Source organism: Eptatretus burgeri, chromosome 2 (genome assembly GCF_056783735.1).
Source record: "Eptatretus burgeri isolate ZD-2024b chromosome 2, Ebu_testis_v1, whole genome shotgun sequence".
Taxonomy (NCBI): Eukaryota; Metazoa; Chordata; class Myxini; order Myxiniformes; family Myxinidae; genus Eptatretus; species Eptatretus burgeri.
In genome coordinates, this window is record NC_140962.1 from 149,642,187 (window position 1) to 149,659,773 (window position 17,587).

A 17,587-nucleotide genomic window follows, 5' to 3' on the forward strand; every position below is an offset into this window, starting at 1 on the left:
ATCCAAATCGAATATATTCGTTAATATACTTCCGCTTTTTTGCACTCATTGCGAATGATTTAGTTTGAAATGGGTAATGCAAGGCTGCGAAAAAAAAAAATTTTTTTATTAAAATTAAAATAAAATATACATTTTAATATTGAAATTAAAATAAAATATAAATTTTAATATTTAAATAAATGTTACATTTTAAAATTAATTTTAACACAGAAAATGGAAGGCCGAGTAGCGAATAGAAAACGAAAAACGGTGACACTTTTGTTTCTTTATGTTCATCACGATATGATGCAAACACTTGCAAAGAGAATTTCAAAAATAATTCCAACTTTTTCCTCCGGGCTCGTGCCCCCTCTGGAAATTACTCATGTCCCCCGGGGGGGGGCGCCCCCCAGGTTAAGAGCCAATGCTTTAGAACTTTGTTTTATTCAAACTCTCATTCAGTGATAGATCAGATCAGATGATGCACTCATGAAATCACATTGTAATCTCTTTTTCTGTGTTTGTCGACACAAGTACATTGTCATCAGAAACCTGGTGCTTTGTTCTGTTACCTGTGTTTGGGATGCGTTTTGGGTGCACCTTCTGATTGGCTTCTTCTTCAGTTTATAGTTATTCAATTAATATCCCGAATGATTGTTTCAAACCGAATTGTTCTTTATGTTTTAAATACTGTATGCTTGGTCTTTCATTCCTACAAGTTTTTCTAATTTTCAGTCTCTATTTTTAGGCTTCAATTCAACTCTGCATCACACTCTTTTCTGACGCCAAGGAGATGGCTTCTTCTTCCTCCGACGTTGGAGATAGTTTGGATGAACTCACCTGCCCAGTGTGCTTTGAACTCTACAATGAGCCAACTACTTTGCCATGCGGCCACTCGTTTTGCCTTGTGTGTATCGAGACATCTTGGGAGAGCAGGGGAGAAGACACAGGCTGTGTTTGTCCAAGTTGCCGTGAGGTTTTTCCACAAAAACCAAAACTCAAGAAGAATGTGACCTTTGCTAACTTAGTAGAAAATCTTAAGTTGAAAAAGAGGGAGATTGGGTTGAGGGTTGAGGTCCGAGATGCAGAACATGGTGGTGTGAAAGTTAAGGAAGGAGTGAAATCAAGGGGCACTGATAGTTACTGTGAGCTTTGTAAAAGAGAGGCAGCCAAAAGGTGTGTACCTTGTGGGATCCTCTGCTGTGTGCAACACCTGAAGCCTCATCAACAGAAAGGGCACAAACTGGTGGGTCCAGGAGTTAAGATTGAGGAATTAAGATGCATTGATCATGAAAAGCCAATCCTACTCTATTGTAAGGATGATGGGAGCTTGATGTGCGACATGTGCACGGGTGAACAACATCAGAACCACAACATTGTTGCTGTGAAGATTGCTCATACTGAACTAAAGGTGAGTGAATCTGTAAAAAAATGGTTATTGTTTATATTGTATCCATTTTTTTTAATAACGAGGAGGCTTGTGTATGGGCTTGAATTTTTTTTGTTGTTGTAACTTTCCGATCAGCACTTATCCATTTGTGATGGTGTGGTCATGGAATATTCCTCACAATCGTGAGATTTCTGCAAATGAGCATCTCCTCAGAATTATTTATCATGTGATGTTGTTGGTCATTCACCTGTCCAAACCGTGAATGGAATGAATAAGCTTTTCAGGTCACCAACTGATAAAAAGGTGAAATTATTTATTTTACATTCATGTGATCATGGTTCAGAGCCCACCGAAATAAGTTTGTTTTGGAAGAAGGAAGAAAGCTCATGGCCCTGAACTACTTTGTCTTCTAACTAAAACACCAATGAAGGGTAAATAAAGATTAATCATCACGGTGTTTTCATAAATGTGAAAATGTGTGTTTTGATAAAGCACAAGGATGCAGGGAAGTCATGTCATGTTCTGCAACGACATTATAAAACTGTCAGAAAGAACTGCCTTTGTTCTTTCAAATAAATGCAAAACAACTTCCTGTGAGGAAAGTTCACACACAATGAGTTTGTCGGCAGGGAGATTCACAATGAGTTTTTCGGCCGAGAGATTCATCAATGAGTTTGTCGGCCGAGAGATTCATCAATTAGTTTGTCGGCAGGGAGATTCATCAATGAGTTTGAAGGCAGGGACATTCATTAATGAGTTTCTCATCAGGGAGATTCGTCAATGAGTTTGTCCTCAGGGAGATTCATCAATGAATTTGTCGGCAGGGAGATGCATGATTGAGTATGCAGGCAGGGAGATTCATCAATGAGTTTGTAGGCAGGGAGATTCATCAATGAGTTTGTAGGCAGGGAGATTCATCAATGAGTTTGTAGGCAGGGAGATTCATCAATGAGTTTGAAGGCATGGAGATTCATCAATGAGTTTGAGGGCAGGGAGATTCATCAATGAGTTTGAAGGCAGGGAGCTTCATCTCTGAGTTTGTAGGCAGAGAGATTCATCATTGAATTTGTAGGCATGGAAATTCATCAATGAGTTTGAAGGCAGGGAGATTCACAATGAGTTTGAAGGCATGGAGATTCAGCAATGACTTTGTCGGCCAAGAGATTCATCAATGAGTTTGTCGTCAGGGAGATTCATCAATGAGTTTGTATGCATGGAAATTCATCAATGAGTTTGAAGGCAGGGAGATTCACAATGAGTTTGAAGGCATGGAGATTCAGCAATGACTTTGTCGGCCAAGAGATTCATCAATGAGTTTGTCGTCAGGGAGATTCCTCAATGAGTTTGTACGCAGGGAGATTCATCAATGAGCTTGTCGTCAGGGAGATTCCTCAATGAGTTTGTCATCAGGGAGATTCCTCAATGAGTTTGAAGGCATGGAGATTCATCAAAGAGTTTGTAGGCAGGGCGATTCATCAATGAGTTTTTAGGCAGGGAGATTCATCCATAAGTTTGTAGGCAGGAAGATTCATCAATGAGTTTGAAGGCAGGGAGATTCACAATGAGTTTGTAGGCATGGAGATTCATCAATGAGTTTGTTTGCAGGGAGATTCATCAATGAGTTTGTCCTCAGGGAGATTCCTCAATGAGTTTGAAGGCATGGAGATTCATCAATGAATTTGTGGGCAGGGAGATTCATCATTTAATTTGTCGGCATGAAGATTCATCAATGAGTTTGTGGGAATGGAGATTCATCAATGAGTTTGAAGGCAGGGAGATTCATCAATGAGTTTGTATGCATGGAGATTCATCAATGAGTTTGAAGGCAGGGAGATTCAGAATGAGTTTGTTGGCATGGAGATTCAGCAATGAGTTTGTGGGGATGGAGATTCATCAATGAGTTTGAAGGCAGGGAGATTCATCAATGAGTTTGTATGCATGGAGATTCATCAATGAGTTTGAAGGCAGGGAGATTTAGAATGAGTTTGTTGGCATGGAGATTCAGCAATGACTTTGTCGGCCGAGAGATTCATCAATGAGTTTGAAGGCAGGGAGATTCGTCAATGAGTTTCTCCTCAGGGAGATTCCTCAATGAGCTTGAAGGCATGGAGATTCATCAATGAATTTGTGGGCAGCGAGATTCATCAATGAGTTTGTGGGCAGGGAGATTCATCATTGAGTTTGTAGGCAGGGGGATTCATCATTGAGTTTGTAGGCAGGGGGATTCATCAATGATTTTGAAGGCAGGAAGATTCATCAATGAGTTTGTTTGCAGGGAGATTCCTCAATGAGTTTGAAGGCATGGAGATTCATCAATGAATTTGTGAGCATGGAGATTCATCAATGAATTTGTGAGCATGGAGATTCATCAATGAGTTTGTGGCATGGAGATTCATCAATGAGTTTGTGGGCATGGAGATTCATCAATGAGTTTGTGGGCATGGATATTCATCAATGAGCTTGAAGTCAGGGATATTCACAATGAGTTTGTTGGCATGGAGATTCATCAATGAGTTTGAAGTCAGGGATATTCACAATGAGTTTGTAGGCATGGAGATTCATCAATGACTTTGTCGGCCGAGAGATTCATCAAAGAGTTTGTCGTCTGGGAGATTCATCAATGAGTTTGTTGGCAGGGAGATTCGTCAATGAGTTTGTCGTCAGTGAGATTCGTCAATGATTTTGTCCTCAGGGAGATTCCTCAATGAGTTTGAAGGCATGGAGATTCATCAATGAATTTGTAGGCAGGGAGATTCATCAATGAGTTTGTAGGCAGGGAGATTCATCAATGAGTTTTTAGGCAGGGAGATTCATCCATGAGTTTGTAGGCAGGAAGATTCATCAATGAGTTTGAAGGCAGGGAGATTCACAATGAGTTTGTAGGCATGGAGATTCATCAATGAGTTTGAAGGCAGGGAGATTGATCAATGAGTTTGTTTGCAGGGAGATTGATCAATGAGTTTGTCGTCAGGGAGATTCCTCAATGAGTTTGTCCTCAGGGAGATTCCTCAATGAGTTTGAAGGCATGGAGATTCATCAATGAATTTGTGGGCAGGGAGATTCATCATTGAATTTGTTGGCATGAAGATTCATCAATGAGTTTGTGGGCATGGAGATTCATCAATGAGTTTGAGGGCAGGGAGATTCACAATGAGTTTGGAGGCATGGAGATTCATCAATGAGTTTGTGGGGATGGAGATTCATCAATGAGTTTTAAGGCAGGGAGATTCATCAATGAGTTTGTATGCATGGAGATTCATCAATGAGCTTGTCGTCAGGGAGATTCCTCAATGAGTTTGAAGGCATGGAGATTCATCAATGAATTTGTAGGCAGGGCGATTCATCAATGAGTTTTTAGGCAGGGAGATTCATCCATGAGTTTGAAGGCAGGGAGTTTCACAATGAGTTTGTAGGCATGGAGATTCATCAATGAGTTTGTCGGCATGAAGATTCATCAATGAGTTTGTGGGCATGGAGATTCATCAATGAGTTTGAGGGCAGGGAGATTCACAATGAGTTTGGAGGCATGGAGATTCATCAATGAGTTTGTGGGGATGGAGATTCATCAATGAGTTTTAAGGCAGGGAGATTCATCAATGAGTTTGTATGCATGGAGATTCATCAATGAGCTTGTTGTCAGGGAGATTCCTCAATGAGTTTGTCATCAGGGAGATTCCTCAATGAGTTTGAAGGCATGGAGATTCATCAATGAATTTGTAGGCAGGGAGATTCATCAATGACTTTGTAGGCAGGGCGATTCATCAATGAGTTTTTCGGCAGGGAGATTCATCCTTGAGTTTGTAGGCAGGAAGATTCATCAATGAGTTTGAAGGCAGGGAGTTTCACAATGAGTTTGTAGGCATGGAGATTCATCAATGAGTTTGTCGGCATGAAGATTCATCAATGAGTTTGTGGGCATGGAGATTCATCAATGAGTTTGAGGGCAGGGAGATTCACAATGAGTTTGGAGGCATGGAGATTCATCAATAAGTTTGTGGGGATGGAGATTCATCAATGAGTTTGAAGGCAGGGAGATTCATCAATGAGTTTGTATGCATGGAGATTCATCAATGAGTTTGAATGCAGGGAGATTCACAATGAGTTTGTAGGCATGGAGATTCAGCAATGACTTTGTCGGCCGAGAGATTCATCAATGAGTTTGTCGGCAGGGAGATTCCTCAATGAGCTTGAAGGCATGGAGATTCATCAATGAACTTGTGGGCAGCGAGATTCATCAATGAGTTTGTGGGCAGGGAGATTCATCAATGAGTTTGAAGGCAGGAAGATTCATCAATGAGTTTGTTTGCAGGGAGATTCATCAATGAGTTTTTCGTCAGGGAGATTCCTCAATGAGTTTGAAGGCATGGAGATTCATCAATGAGTTTGAAGGCAGGGAGATTCGTCAATGAGTTTGAAGGCAGGGAGATTCGTCAATGAGTTTCTCCTCAGGGAGATTCCTCAATGAGCTTGAAGGCATGGAGATTCATCAATGAATTTGTGGGCAGGTAGATTCATCAATGAGTTTGTAGGCAGGTAGATTCATCAATGAGTTTGTAGGCAGGGGGATTCATCAATGAGTTTGTAGGCAGGGGGATTCATCAATGAGTTTGTAGGCAGGGGGATTCATCAATGAGTTTGTAGGCAGGGGGATTCATCAATGAGTTTGTACGCAGGGAGATTCATCAATGAGCTTGTCGTCAGGGAGATTCCTCAATGAGTTTGTCATCAGGGAGATTCCTCAATGAGTTTGAAGGCATGGGGATTCATCAATGAATTTGTAGGCAGGGAGATTCATCAATGAGTTTGTAGGCAGGGCGATTCATCAATGAGTTTTTAGGCAGGGAGATTCATCCATGAGTTTGTAGGCAGGAAGATTCATCAATGAGTTTGAAGGCAGGGAGATTCACAATGAGTTTGTAGGCATGGAGATTCATCAATGAGTTTGTCGGCAGGGAGATTCATCAATGAGTTTGTATGCATGGAGATTCATCAATGAGTTTGAATGCAAGGAGATTCACAATGAGTTTGTAGGCATGGAGATTCAGCAATGACTTTGTCGGCCGAGAGATTCATCAATGAGTTTGTCGGCAGGGAGATTCATCAATGAGTTTGAAGGCAGGGAGATTCATCAATGAGTTTCTCCTCAGGGAGATTCCTCAATGAGCTTGAAGGCATGGAGATTCATCAATGAATTTGTGGGCAGCGAGATTCATCAATGAGTTTGTGGACAGGGAGATTCATGAATGAGTTTGTAGGCAGTGGGATTCATCAATGATTTTGAAGGCAGGAAGATTCATCAATGAGTTTGTTTGCAGGGAGATTCATCAATGAGTTTGTCGTCAGGGAGATTCCTCAATGAGTTTGAAGGCATGGAGATTCATCAATGAATTTGTGGGCAGGGAGATTCATCATTGAATTTGTAGGCAGAGAGATTCATCATTGACTTTGTGAGCAGGGAGATTCATCAATGAGTTTGTCCTCAGGGAGATTCCTCAATAAGTTTGAAGGCATGGAGATTCATCAATGAATTTGTGGGCAGGGAGATTCATCATGGAATTTGTAGGCATGGAGATTCATCAATGAGTTTGTGGGCATGGAGATTCATCAATGAGTTTGTACGCAGGGAGATTCCTCAATGAGTTTGTCTTCAGGGAGTTTCCTCAATGAGTTTGAAGGCATGGAGATTCATCAATGAGTTTGAAGGCAGGGAGATTCGTCAATGAGTTTCTCCTCAGGGAGATTCCTCAATGAGCTTGAAGGCATGGAGATTCATCAATGAATTTGTGGGCAGCGAGATTCATCAATGAGTTTGTGGGCAGGGAGATTCATCATTGAGTTTGTAGGCAGGGGGATTCATCAATGATTTTGAAGGCAGGAAGATTCATCAATGAGTTTGTTTGCAGGGAGATTCCTCAAGGAGTTTGAAGGCATGGAGATTCAACAATGAATTTGTGGGCAGGGAGATTCATCATTGAATTTGTAGGCAGAGAGATTCATCATTGACTTTGTGAGCAGGGAGATTCATCAATGAGTTTGTCCTCAGGGAGATTCCTCAATGAGTTTGAAGGCATGGAGATTCATCAATGAATTTGTGGGCAGGGAGATTCATCATGGAATTTGTCGGCATGAAGATTCATCAATGAGTTTGTAGGCATGGAGATTCATCAATGAGTTTGAGGGCAGGGAGATTCACAATGAGTTTGGAGGCATGGAGATTCATCAATGAGTTTGTGGGCAGGGAGATTCATCAATGAGTTTGTAGGCAGGGGGATTCATCAATGAGTTTGTCGTCAGGGAGATTACTCAATGAGTTTGAAGGCATGGAGATTAATCAATGAATTTTTCGGCAGGGAGATTCATCAATGAGTTTGAAGGCATGGAGATTCATCAATGAATTTGTGGGCAGCGAGATTCATCAATGAGTTTGAAGGCAGGGAGATTCACAATGAGTTTGTAGGCAGAGAGATTCATCAATGAGTTTGAAGGCAGGGAGATTCACAATGAGTTTGTAGGCAGAGAGATTCATCAATGAGTTTGTTTGCAGGGAGATTCATCAATGAGTTTGTCGTCACGGAGATTCCTCAATGAGTTTGTCCTCAGGGAGATTCATCAATGAGTTTGTCCTCAGGGAGATTCCTCAATGAGTTTGAAGGCATGGAGATTCATCAATGAATTTGTGAGCATGGAGATTCATCAATGAGTTTGTGGGCATGGAGATTCAGCAATGAGTTTGTGGGCATGGAGATTCATCAATGAGTTTGTGGGCATGGATATTCATCAATGAGCTTGAAGTCAGGGATATTCACAATGAGTTTGTAGGCATGGAGATTCATCAATGACTTTGTCGCCCGAGAGATTCATCAAAGAGTTTGTCGTCTGGGAGATTCACAATGAGTTTGAAGGCATGGAGATTCATCAATTAATTTGTAGGCAGGGAGATTCATCAATGAGTTTGTAGGCAGGGAGATTCATCAATGAGTTTTTAAGCAGGGAGATTCATCCATGAGTTTGTAGGCAGGAAGATTCATCAATGAGTTTGAAGGCAGGGAGATTCACAATGAGTTTGTAGGCATGGAGATTCATCAATGAGTTTGAAGGCAGGGAGATTCATCAATGAGTTTGTTTGCAGAGAGATTCATCAACGAGTTTGTCGTCAGGGAGATTCCTCAATGAGTTTGTCCTCAGGGAGATTCCTCAATGAGTTTGAAGGCATGGAGATTCATCAATGAATTTGTGGGCAGGGAGATTCATCATTGAATTTGTCGGCATGAAGATTCATCAATGAGTTTGTGGGCATGGAGATTCATCAATGAGTTGGAGGGCAGGGAGATTCACAATGAGTTTGGAGGAATGGAGATTCATCAATGAGTTTGTGGGGATGGAGATTCATCAATGAGTTTGAAGGCAGGGAGATTCATCAATGAGTTTGTATGCATGGAGATTCATCAATGAGTTTGAATGCAGGAAGATTCATGAATGTGTTTGTTTGCAGGGAGATACATCAATGAGTTTGTTGTCAGGGAGATTCATCAATGAGTTTGTTGTCAGGGAGATTCCTCAATGAGTTTGAAGGCATGGAGATTCATCAATGAATTTGTGGGCAGGGAGATTCATCATTGAATTTGTAGGCAGAGAGATTCATCATTGACTTTGTGAGCAGAGAGGTTCATCAATGAGTTTGTCCTCAGGGAGATTCCTCAATGAGTTGGAAGGCATGGAGATTCATCAATGAATTTGTGGGCAGGGAGATTCATCATGGAATTTGTAGGCATGGAGATTCATCAATGAGTTTGTGGGCATGGAGATTCATCAATGAGTTTGTACGCAGGGAGATTCATCAATGAGCTTGTCGTCAGGGAGATTCCTCAATGAGTTTGTCATCAGGGAGATTCCTCAATGAGTTTGAAAGCATGGAGATTCATCAATGAATTTGTAGGCAGGGAGATTCATCAATGAGTTTTTAGGCAGGGAGATTCATCCATGAGTTTGTAGGCATGGAGATTCATCAATGAATTTGTGGGCATGGAGATTCATCAATGAGTTTGTGGGCATGGAGATTCATCAATGAGTTTGTGGGCATGGAGATTCATCAATGAGTTTGTTGTCAGGGAGATTCATAAATGAGTTTGAAGGCATGGAGATTCATCAATGAATTTGTGGGCATGGAGATTCATCAATGAGTTTGTGGGCATGGAGATTCATCAATGAGTTTGTGGGCATGGAGATTCATCAATGAGTTTGTGGGCATGGAGATTCATCAATGAGTTTGTGGGCATGGAGATTCATCAATGAGTTTGTCGTCAGGGAGATTCCTCAATGAGTTTGTCCTCAGGGAGATTCCTCAATGAGTTTGAAGGCATGGAGATTCATCAATGAATTTGTGGGCAGGGAGATTCATCAATGAGTTTGTGGGCACGGAGATTCATCAATGAGTTTGTGGGGATGGAGATTCATCAATGAGTTTGAAAGCAGGGAGATTCATCTATGAGTTTGTTGGCAGGGAGATTCATCTTTGAGTTTGTAGGCAGAGAGATTCATCATTGAATTTGTAGGCCTTTTGATTCATCAATGAGTTTGTATGCATGGAGATTCATCAATGAGTTTTGAAGGCAGGGCGATTCACAATGAGTTTGTAGGCATGGAGATTCAGCAATGAATTTGTCAGCCGAGAGATTCACCAATGAGTTTGTCGGCAGGGAGATTCGTCAATGAGTTTGTCGTCAGGGAGATTCGTCAATGAGTTTGTTCTCAGGGAGATTCCTCAATCAGTTTGAAGGCATGGAGATTCATCAATGAATTTGTGGGCAGCGAGATTCATCAATGAGTTTGTGGGCAGGGAGATTCATCAATGAGTTTGTAGGCAGGGGGATTCATCAATGTGTTTGTCGTCAGGGAGATTACTCAATGAGTTTGAAGGCATGGAGATTAATCAATGAATTTTTAGGCAGGGAGATTCATCAATGAATTTTTCGGCAGGGAGATTTATCAATGAGTTTGAAGGCATGAAGATTCATCAATGAATTTGTGGGCAGCGAGATTCATCTCTGAGTTTGTAGGCAGGGAGATTCATCAATGAGTTTGAAGGCAGGGAGATTCACAATGAGTTTGTAGGCAGAGAGATTCATCAATGAGTTTGTTTGCAGGGAGATTCATCAATGAGTTTGTCGTCACGGAGATTCCTCAATGAGTTTGTCCTCAGGGAGATTCCTCAATGAGTTTGAAGGCATGGAGATTCATCAATGAATTTGTGGGCAGGGAGATTCATCATTGAATTTTTCGGCATGAAGATTCATCAATGAGTTTGTGGGCATGGAGATTCATCAAGGGGTTTGAGGGCAGGGAGATTCACAATGAGTTTGGAGGCATGGAGATTCATCAATGAGTTTGTGGGGATGGAGATTCATCAATGAGTTTGAAGGCAGGGAGATTCATCAATGAGTTTGTATGCATGGAGATTCATCAATGAGTTTGAATGCAGGGAGATTCACAATGAGTTTGTAGGCATGGAGATTCAGCAATGACTTTGTCGGCCGAGATATTCATCAATGAGTTTGTCGGCAGGGAGATTCATCAATGAGTTTGAAGGGAGGGAGATTCGTCAATGAGTTTCTCCTCAGGGAGATTCCTCAATGAGCTTGAAGGCATGGAGATTCATCAATGAATTTGTGGGCAGCGAGATTCATCAATGAGTTTGTGGGCAGGGAGATTCATCAATGAGTTTGTAGGCAGGGGGATTCATCAATGATTTTGAAGGCAGGAAGATTCATGAATGAGTTTGTTTGCAGGGAGATTCATCAATGAGTTTGTCGTCAGGGAGATTCCTCAATGAGTTTGAAGGCATGGAGATTCATCAATGAATTTGTGGGCAGGGAGATTCATCATTGAATTTGTAGGCAGAGAGATTCATCATTGACTTTGTGAGCAGAGAGATTCATCAATGAGTTTGTCCTCAGGGAGATTCCTCAATGAGTTTGAAGGCATGGAGATTCATCAATGAATTTGTGGGCAGGGAGATTCATCATGGAATTTGTAGGCATGGAGATTCATCAATGAGTTTGTGGGCATGGAGATTCATCAATGAGTTTGTATGCAGGGAGATTCATCAATGAGCTTGTCGTCAGGGAGATTCCTCAATGAGTTTGTCATCAGGGAGATTCCTCAATGAGTTTGAAGGCATGGAGATTCATCAATGAATTTGTAGGCAGGGAGATTCATCAACGAGTTTGTGAGCAGGGAGATTCATCATTGAATTTGTCGGCATGAAGATTCATCAATGAGTTTGTGGGCATGGAGATTCATCAATGAGTTTGAAGGCAGGGAGATTCATCAATGAGTTTGTTTGCAGGGAGATTCATCAATGAGTTTGTCGTCAGGGAGATTCCTCAATTAATTTGTGGGCAGGGAGATTCATCATTGAATTTGTCGGCATGAAGATTCATCAATGAGTTTGTGGGCATGGAGATTCATCAAGGAGTTTGAGGGCAGGGAGATTCACAATGAGTTTGGAGGCATGGAGATTCATCAATGACTTTGTGGGGATGGAGATTCATCAATGAGTTTGAAGGCAGGGAGATTCATCAATGAGTTTGTATGCATGGAGATTCATCAATGAGTTTGAATGCAGGGAGATTCACAATGAGTTTGTAGGCATGGAGATTCAGCAATGACTTTGTCGGCCGAGAGATTCATCAATGATTTGTCGGCAGGGAGATTCATCAATGAGTTTGAAGGCAGGGAGATTCGTCAATGAGTTTCTCCTCAGGGAGATTCCTCAATGAGCTTGAAGGCATGGAGATTCATCAATGAATTTGTGGGCAGCGAGATTCATCAATGAGTTTGTGGGCAGGGAGATTCATCAATGAGTTTGTAGGCAGGGGGATTCATCAATGATTTTGAAGGCAGGAAGATTCATGAATGAGTTTGTTTGCAGGGAGATTCATCAATGAGTTTGTCGTCAGGGAGATTCCTCAATGAATTTGTGGGCAGGGAGATTCATCATTGAATTTGTAGGCAGAGAGATTCATCATGGAATTTGTAGGCATGGGGATTCATCAATGAGTTTGTGGGCATGGAGATTCATCAATGAGTTTGTACACAGGGAGATTCATCAATGAGCTTGTCGTCAGGGAGATTCCTCAATGAGTTTTTCATCAGGGAGATTCCTCAATGAGTTTGAAGGCATGGAGATTCATCAATGAATTTGTAGGCAGAGAGATTCATCAATGAGTTTGTAGGCAGGGCGATTCATCAATGAGTTTTTAGGCAGGGAGATTCATCCATAAGTTTGTAGGCAGGAAGATTCATCAATGAGTTTGAAGGCAGGGAGATTCACAATGAGTTTGTAGGCATGGAGATTCATCAATGAGTTTGAAGGCAGGGAGATTCATCAATGAGTTTGTCGTCATGGAGATTCCTCAATGAGTTTGTCCTCAGGGAGATTCCTCAATGAGTTTGAAAGCATGGAGATTCATCAATGAATTTGTGGGCAGGGAGATTCATCATTGAATTTGTCGGCATGAAGATTCATCAATGAGTTTGTGGGCATGGAGATTCATCAAGGAGTTTGAGGGCAGGGAGATTCACAATGAGTTTGGAGGCATGGAGATTCATCAATGAGTTTGTGGGGATGGAGATTCATCAATGAGTTTGAAGGCAGGGAGATTCATCAATGAGTTTGTATGCATGGAGATTCATCAATGAGTTTGAAGGCAGGGAGATTCAGAATGAGTTTGTTGGCTGAGAGATTCATCAATGAGTTTGTCGGCAGGGAGATTCATCAATGAGTTTGAAGGCAGGGAGATTCGTCAATGAGTTTCTCCTCAGGGAGATTCCTCAATGAGCTTGAAGGCATGGAGATTCATCATTGAATTTGTAGGCAGGGAGATTCATCAATGAGTTTGTAGGCAGGGCGATTCATCAATGAGTTTTTAGGCAGGGAGATTCATCCATAAGTTTGTAGGCAGGAAGATTCATCAATGAGTTTGAAGGCAGGGAGATTCACAATGAGTTTGTAGGCATGGAGATTCATCAATGAGTTTGAAGGCAGGGAGATTCATCAATGAGTTTGTCGTCAGGGAGATTCCTCAATGAGTTTGTCCTCAGGGAGATTCCTCAATGAGTTTGAAGGCATGGAGATTCATCAATGAATTTGTGGGCAGGGAGATTCATCATTGAATTTGTCGGCATGAAGATTCATCAATGAGTTTGTGGGCATGGAGATTCATCAATGAGTTTGTGGGGATGGAGATTCATCAATGAGTTTGAAGGCAGGGAGATTCATCAATGAGTTTGTATGCATGGAGATTCATCAATGAGTTTGAATGCAGGGAGATTCACAATGAGTTTGTAGGCATGGAGATTCAGCAATGACTTTGTCGGCCGAGATATTCATCAATGAGTTTGTCGGCAGGGAGATTCATCAATGAGTTTGAAGGGAGGGAGATTCGTCAATGAGTTTCTCCTCAGGGAGATTCCTCAATGAGCTTGAAGGCATGGAGATTCATCAATGAATTTGTGGGCAGCGAGATTCATCAATGAGTTTGTGGGCAGGGAGATTCATCAATGAGTTTGTAGGCAGGGGGATTCATCAATGATTTTGAAGGCAGGAAGATTCATGAATGAGTTTGTTTGCAGGGAGATTCATCAATGAGTTTGTCGTCAGGGAGATTCCTCAATGAGTTTGAAGGCATGGAGATTCATCAATGAATTTGTGGGCAGGGAGATTCATCATTGAATTTGTAGGCAGAGAGATTCATCATTGACTTTGTGAGCAGAGAGATTCATCAATGAGTTTGTCCTCAGGGAGATTCCTCAATGAGTTTGAAGGCATGGAGATTCATCAATGAATTTGTGGGCAGGGAGATTCATCATGGAATTTGTAGGCATGGAGATTCATCAATGAGTTTGTGGGCAGGGAGATTCATCAATGAGCTTGTCGTCAGGGAGATTCCTCAATGAGTTTGTCATCAGGGAGATTCCTCAATGAGTTTGAAGGCATGGAGATTCATCAATGAATTTGTAGGCAGGGAGATTCATCAATGAGTTTGTAGGCAGGGAGATTCATCAATGAGTTTTTAGGCAGGGAGATTCATCCATGAGTTTGTAGGCAGGAAGATTCATCCATGAGTTTGAAGGCAGGAAGATTCATCAATGAGTTTGAAGGCAGGGAGATTCACAATGAGTTTGTAGGCATGGAGATTCATCAATGAGTTTGAAGGCAGGGAGATTCATCAATGAGTTTGTTTGCAGGGAGATTCATCAATGAGTTTGTCGTCAGGGAGATTCCTCAATGAGTTTGTCCTCAGGGAGATTCCTCAATGAGTTTGAAGGCATGGAGATTCATCAATGAGTTTGAAGGCAGGGAGATTCACAATGAGTTTGTAGGCATGGAGATTCATCAATGAGTTTGAAGGCAGGGAGATTCATCAATGAGTTTGTTTGCAGGGAGATTCATCAATGAGTTTGTCGTCAGGGAGATTCCTCAATGAATTTGTGGGCAGGGAGATTCATCATTGAATTTGTCGGCATGAAGATTCATCAATGAGTTTGTGGGCATGGAGATTCATCAAGGAGTTTGAGGGCAGGGAGATTCGCAATGAGTTTGGAGGCATGGAGATTCATCAATGAGTTTGTGGGGATGGAGATTCATCAATGAGTTTGAAGGCAGGGAGATTCATCAATGAGTTTGTATGCATGGAGATTCATCAATGAGTTTGAATGCAGGGAGATTCACAATGAGTTTGTAGGCATGGAGATTCAGCAATGACTTTGTCGGCCGAGAGATTCATCAATGATTTGTCGGCAGGGAGATTCATCAATGAGTTTGAAGGCAGGGAGATTCGTCAATGAGTTTCTCCTCAGGGAGATTCCTCAATGAGCTTGAAGGCATGGAGATTCATCAATGAATTTGTGGGCAGCGAGATTCATCAATGAGTTTGTGGGCAGGGAGATTCATCAATGAGTTTGTAGGCAGGGGGATTCATCAATGATTTTGAAGGCAGGAACATTCATGAATGAGTTTGTTTGCAGGGAGATTCATCAATGAGTTTGTCGTCAGGGAGATTCCTCAATGAATTTGTGGGCAGGGAGATTCATCATTGAATTTGTAGGCAGAGAGATTCATCATGGAATTTGTAGGCATGGAGATTCATCAATGAGTTTGTGGGCATGGAGATTCATCAATGAGTTTGTACACAGGGAGATTCATCAATGAGCTTGTCGTCAGGGAGATTCCTCAATGAGTTTTTCATCAGGGAGATTCCTCAATGAGTTTGAAGGCATGGAGATTCATCAATGAATTTGTAGGCAGAGAGATTCATCAATGAGTTTGTAGGCAGGGCGATTCATCAATGAGTTTTTAGGCAGGGAGATTCATCCATAAGTTTGTAGGCAGGAAGATTCATCAATGAGTTTGAAGGCAGGGAGATTCATCAATGAGTTTGTCGTCAGGGAGATTCCTCAATGAGTTTGTCCTCAGGGAGATTCCTCAATGAGTTTGAAGGCATGGAGATTCATCAATGAATTTGTGGGCAGGGAGATTCATCATTGAATTTGTCGGCATGAAGATTCATCAATGAGTTTGTGGGCATGGAGATTCATCAATGAGTTTGAGGGCAGGGAGATTCACAATGAGTTTGGAGGCATGGAGATTCATCAATGAGTTTGTGGGGATGGAGATTCATCAATGAGTTTGAAGGCAGGGAGATTCATCAATGAGTTTGTATGCATGGAGATTCATCAATGAGTTTGAAGGCAGGGAGATTCAGAATGAGTTTGTTGGCTGAGAGATTCATCAATGAGTTTGTCGGCAGGGAGATTCATCAATGAGTTTGAAGGCAGGGAGATTCGTCAATGAGTTTCTCCTCAGGGAGATTCCTCAATGAGCTTGAAGGCATGGAGATTCATCATTGAATTTGTAGGCAGGGAGATTCATCAATGAGTTTGTAGGCAGGGCGATTCATCAATGAGTTTTTAGGCAGGGGATTCATCCATAAGTTTGTAGGCAGGAAGATTCATCAATGAGTTTGAAGGCTGGGAGATTCACAATGAGTTTGTAGGCATGGAGATTCATCAATGAGTTTGAAGGCAGGGAGATTCATCAATGAGTTTGTCGTCAGGGAGATTCCTCAATGAGTTTGTCCTCAGGGAGATTCCTCAATGAGTTTGAAGGCATGGAGATTCATCAATGAATTTGTGGGCAGGGAGATTCATCATTGAATTTGTCGGCATGAAGATTCATCAATGAGTTTGTGGGCATGGAGATTCATCAATGAGTTTGAGGGCAGGGAGATTCACAATGAGTTTGGAGGCATGGAGATTCATCAATGAGTTTGTGGGGATGGAGATTCATCAATGAGTTTGAAGGCAGGGAGATTCATCAATGAGTTTGTATGCATGGAGATTCATCAATGAGTTTGAAGGCAGGGAGATTCAGAATGAGTTTGTTGGCCGAGAGATTCATCAATGAGTTTGTCGGCAGGGAGATTCATCAATGAGTTTGAAGGCAGGGAGATTCTTCAATGAGTTTCTCCTCAGGGAGATTCCTCAATGAGCTTGAAGGCATGGAGATTCATCATTGAATTTGTGGGCAGCGAGATTCATCAATGAGTTTGTGGGCAGGGAGATTCATCATTGAGTTTGTAGGCAGGGGGATTCATCAATGATTTTGAAGGCAGGAAGATTCATCAATGAGTTTGTTTGCAGGGAGATTCCTCAATGAGTTTGAAGGCATGGAGATTCATCAATGAATTTGTGGGCAGCGAGATTCATCAATGAGTTTGTGGGCAGGGAGATTCATCAATGAGTTTGTAGGCAGGGGGATTCATCAATGATTTTGAAGGCAGGAAGATTCATGAATGAGTTTGTTTGCAGGGAGATTCATCAATGAGTTTGTCGTCAGGGAGATTCCTCAATGAGTTTGAAGGCATGGAGATTCATCAATGAATTTGTGGGCAGGGAGATTCATCATTGAATTTGTAGGCAGAGAGATTCATCATTGACTTTGTGAGCAGAGAGATTCATCAATGAGTTTGTCCTCAGGGAGATTCCTCAATGAGTTTGAAGGCATGGAGATTCATCAATGAATTTGTGGGCAGGGAGATTCATCATGGAATTTGTAGGCATGGAGATTCATCAATGAGTTTGAAGGCAGGGAGATTCGTCAATGAGTTTCTCCTCAGGGAGATTCCTCAATGAGCTTGAAGGCATGGAGATTCATCA

General features: G+C 41.8%; 1 protein-coding gene and 1 pseudogene across 2 annotated transcripts in view; one reads left to right on the forward strand and one right to left on the reverse strand.

The window, feature by feature from the left end:
• The window catches only part of LOC147033509 (E3 ubiquitin-protein ligase TRIM7-like), a 1,095,521-nt gene that overhangs the window by 944,767 nt on the left and 133,167 nt on the right, over nucleotides 1-17,587 (reverse strand). The window lies entirely within an intron of this gene.
• Nucleotides 1-17,587, forward strand: part of LOC147033529 (zinc-binding protein A33-like) — a 276,088-nt pseudogene that overhangs the window by 27,182 nt on the left and 231,319 nt on the right. The window contains exon 2 of the transcript XR_015051391.1: nucleotides 728-1,390. The product of XR_015051391.1 is annotated as a zinc-binding protein A33-like (transcript). The remainder of the gene's footprint in view (nucleotides 1-727; nucleotides 1,391-17,587) is intronic.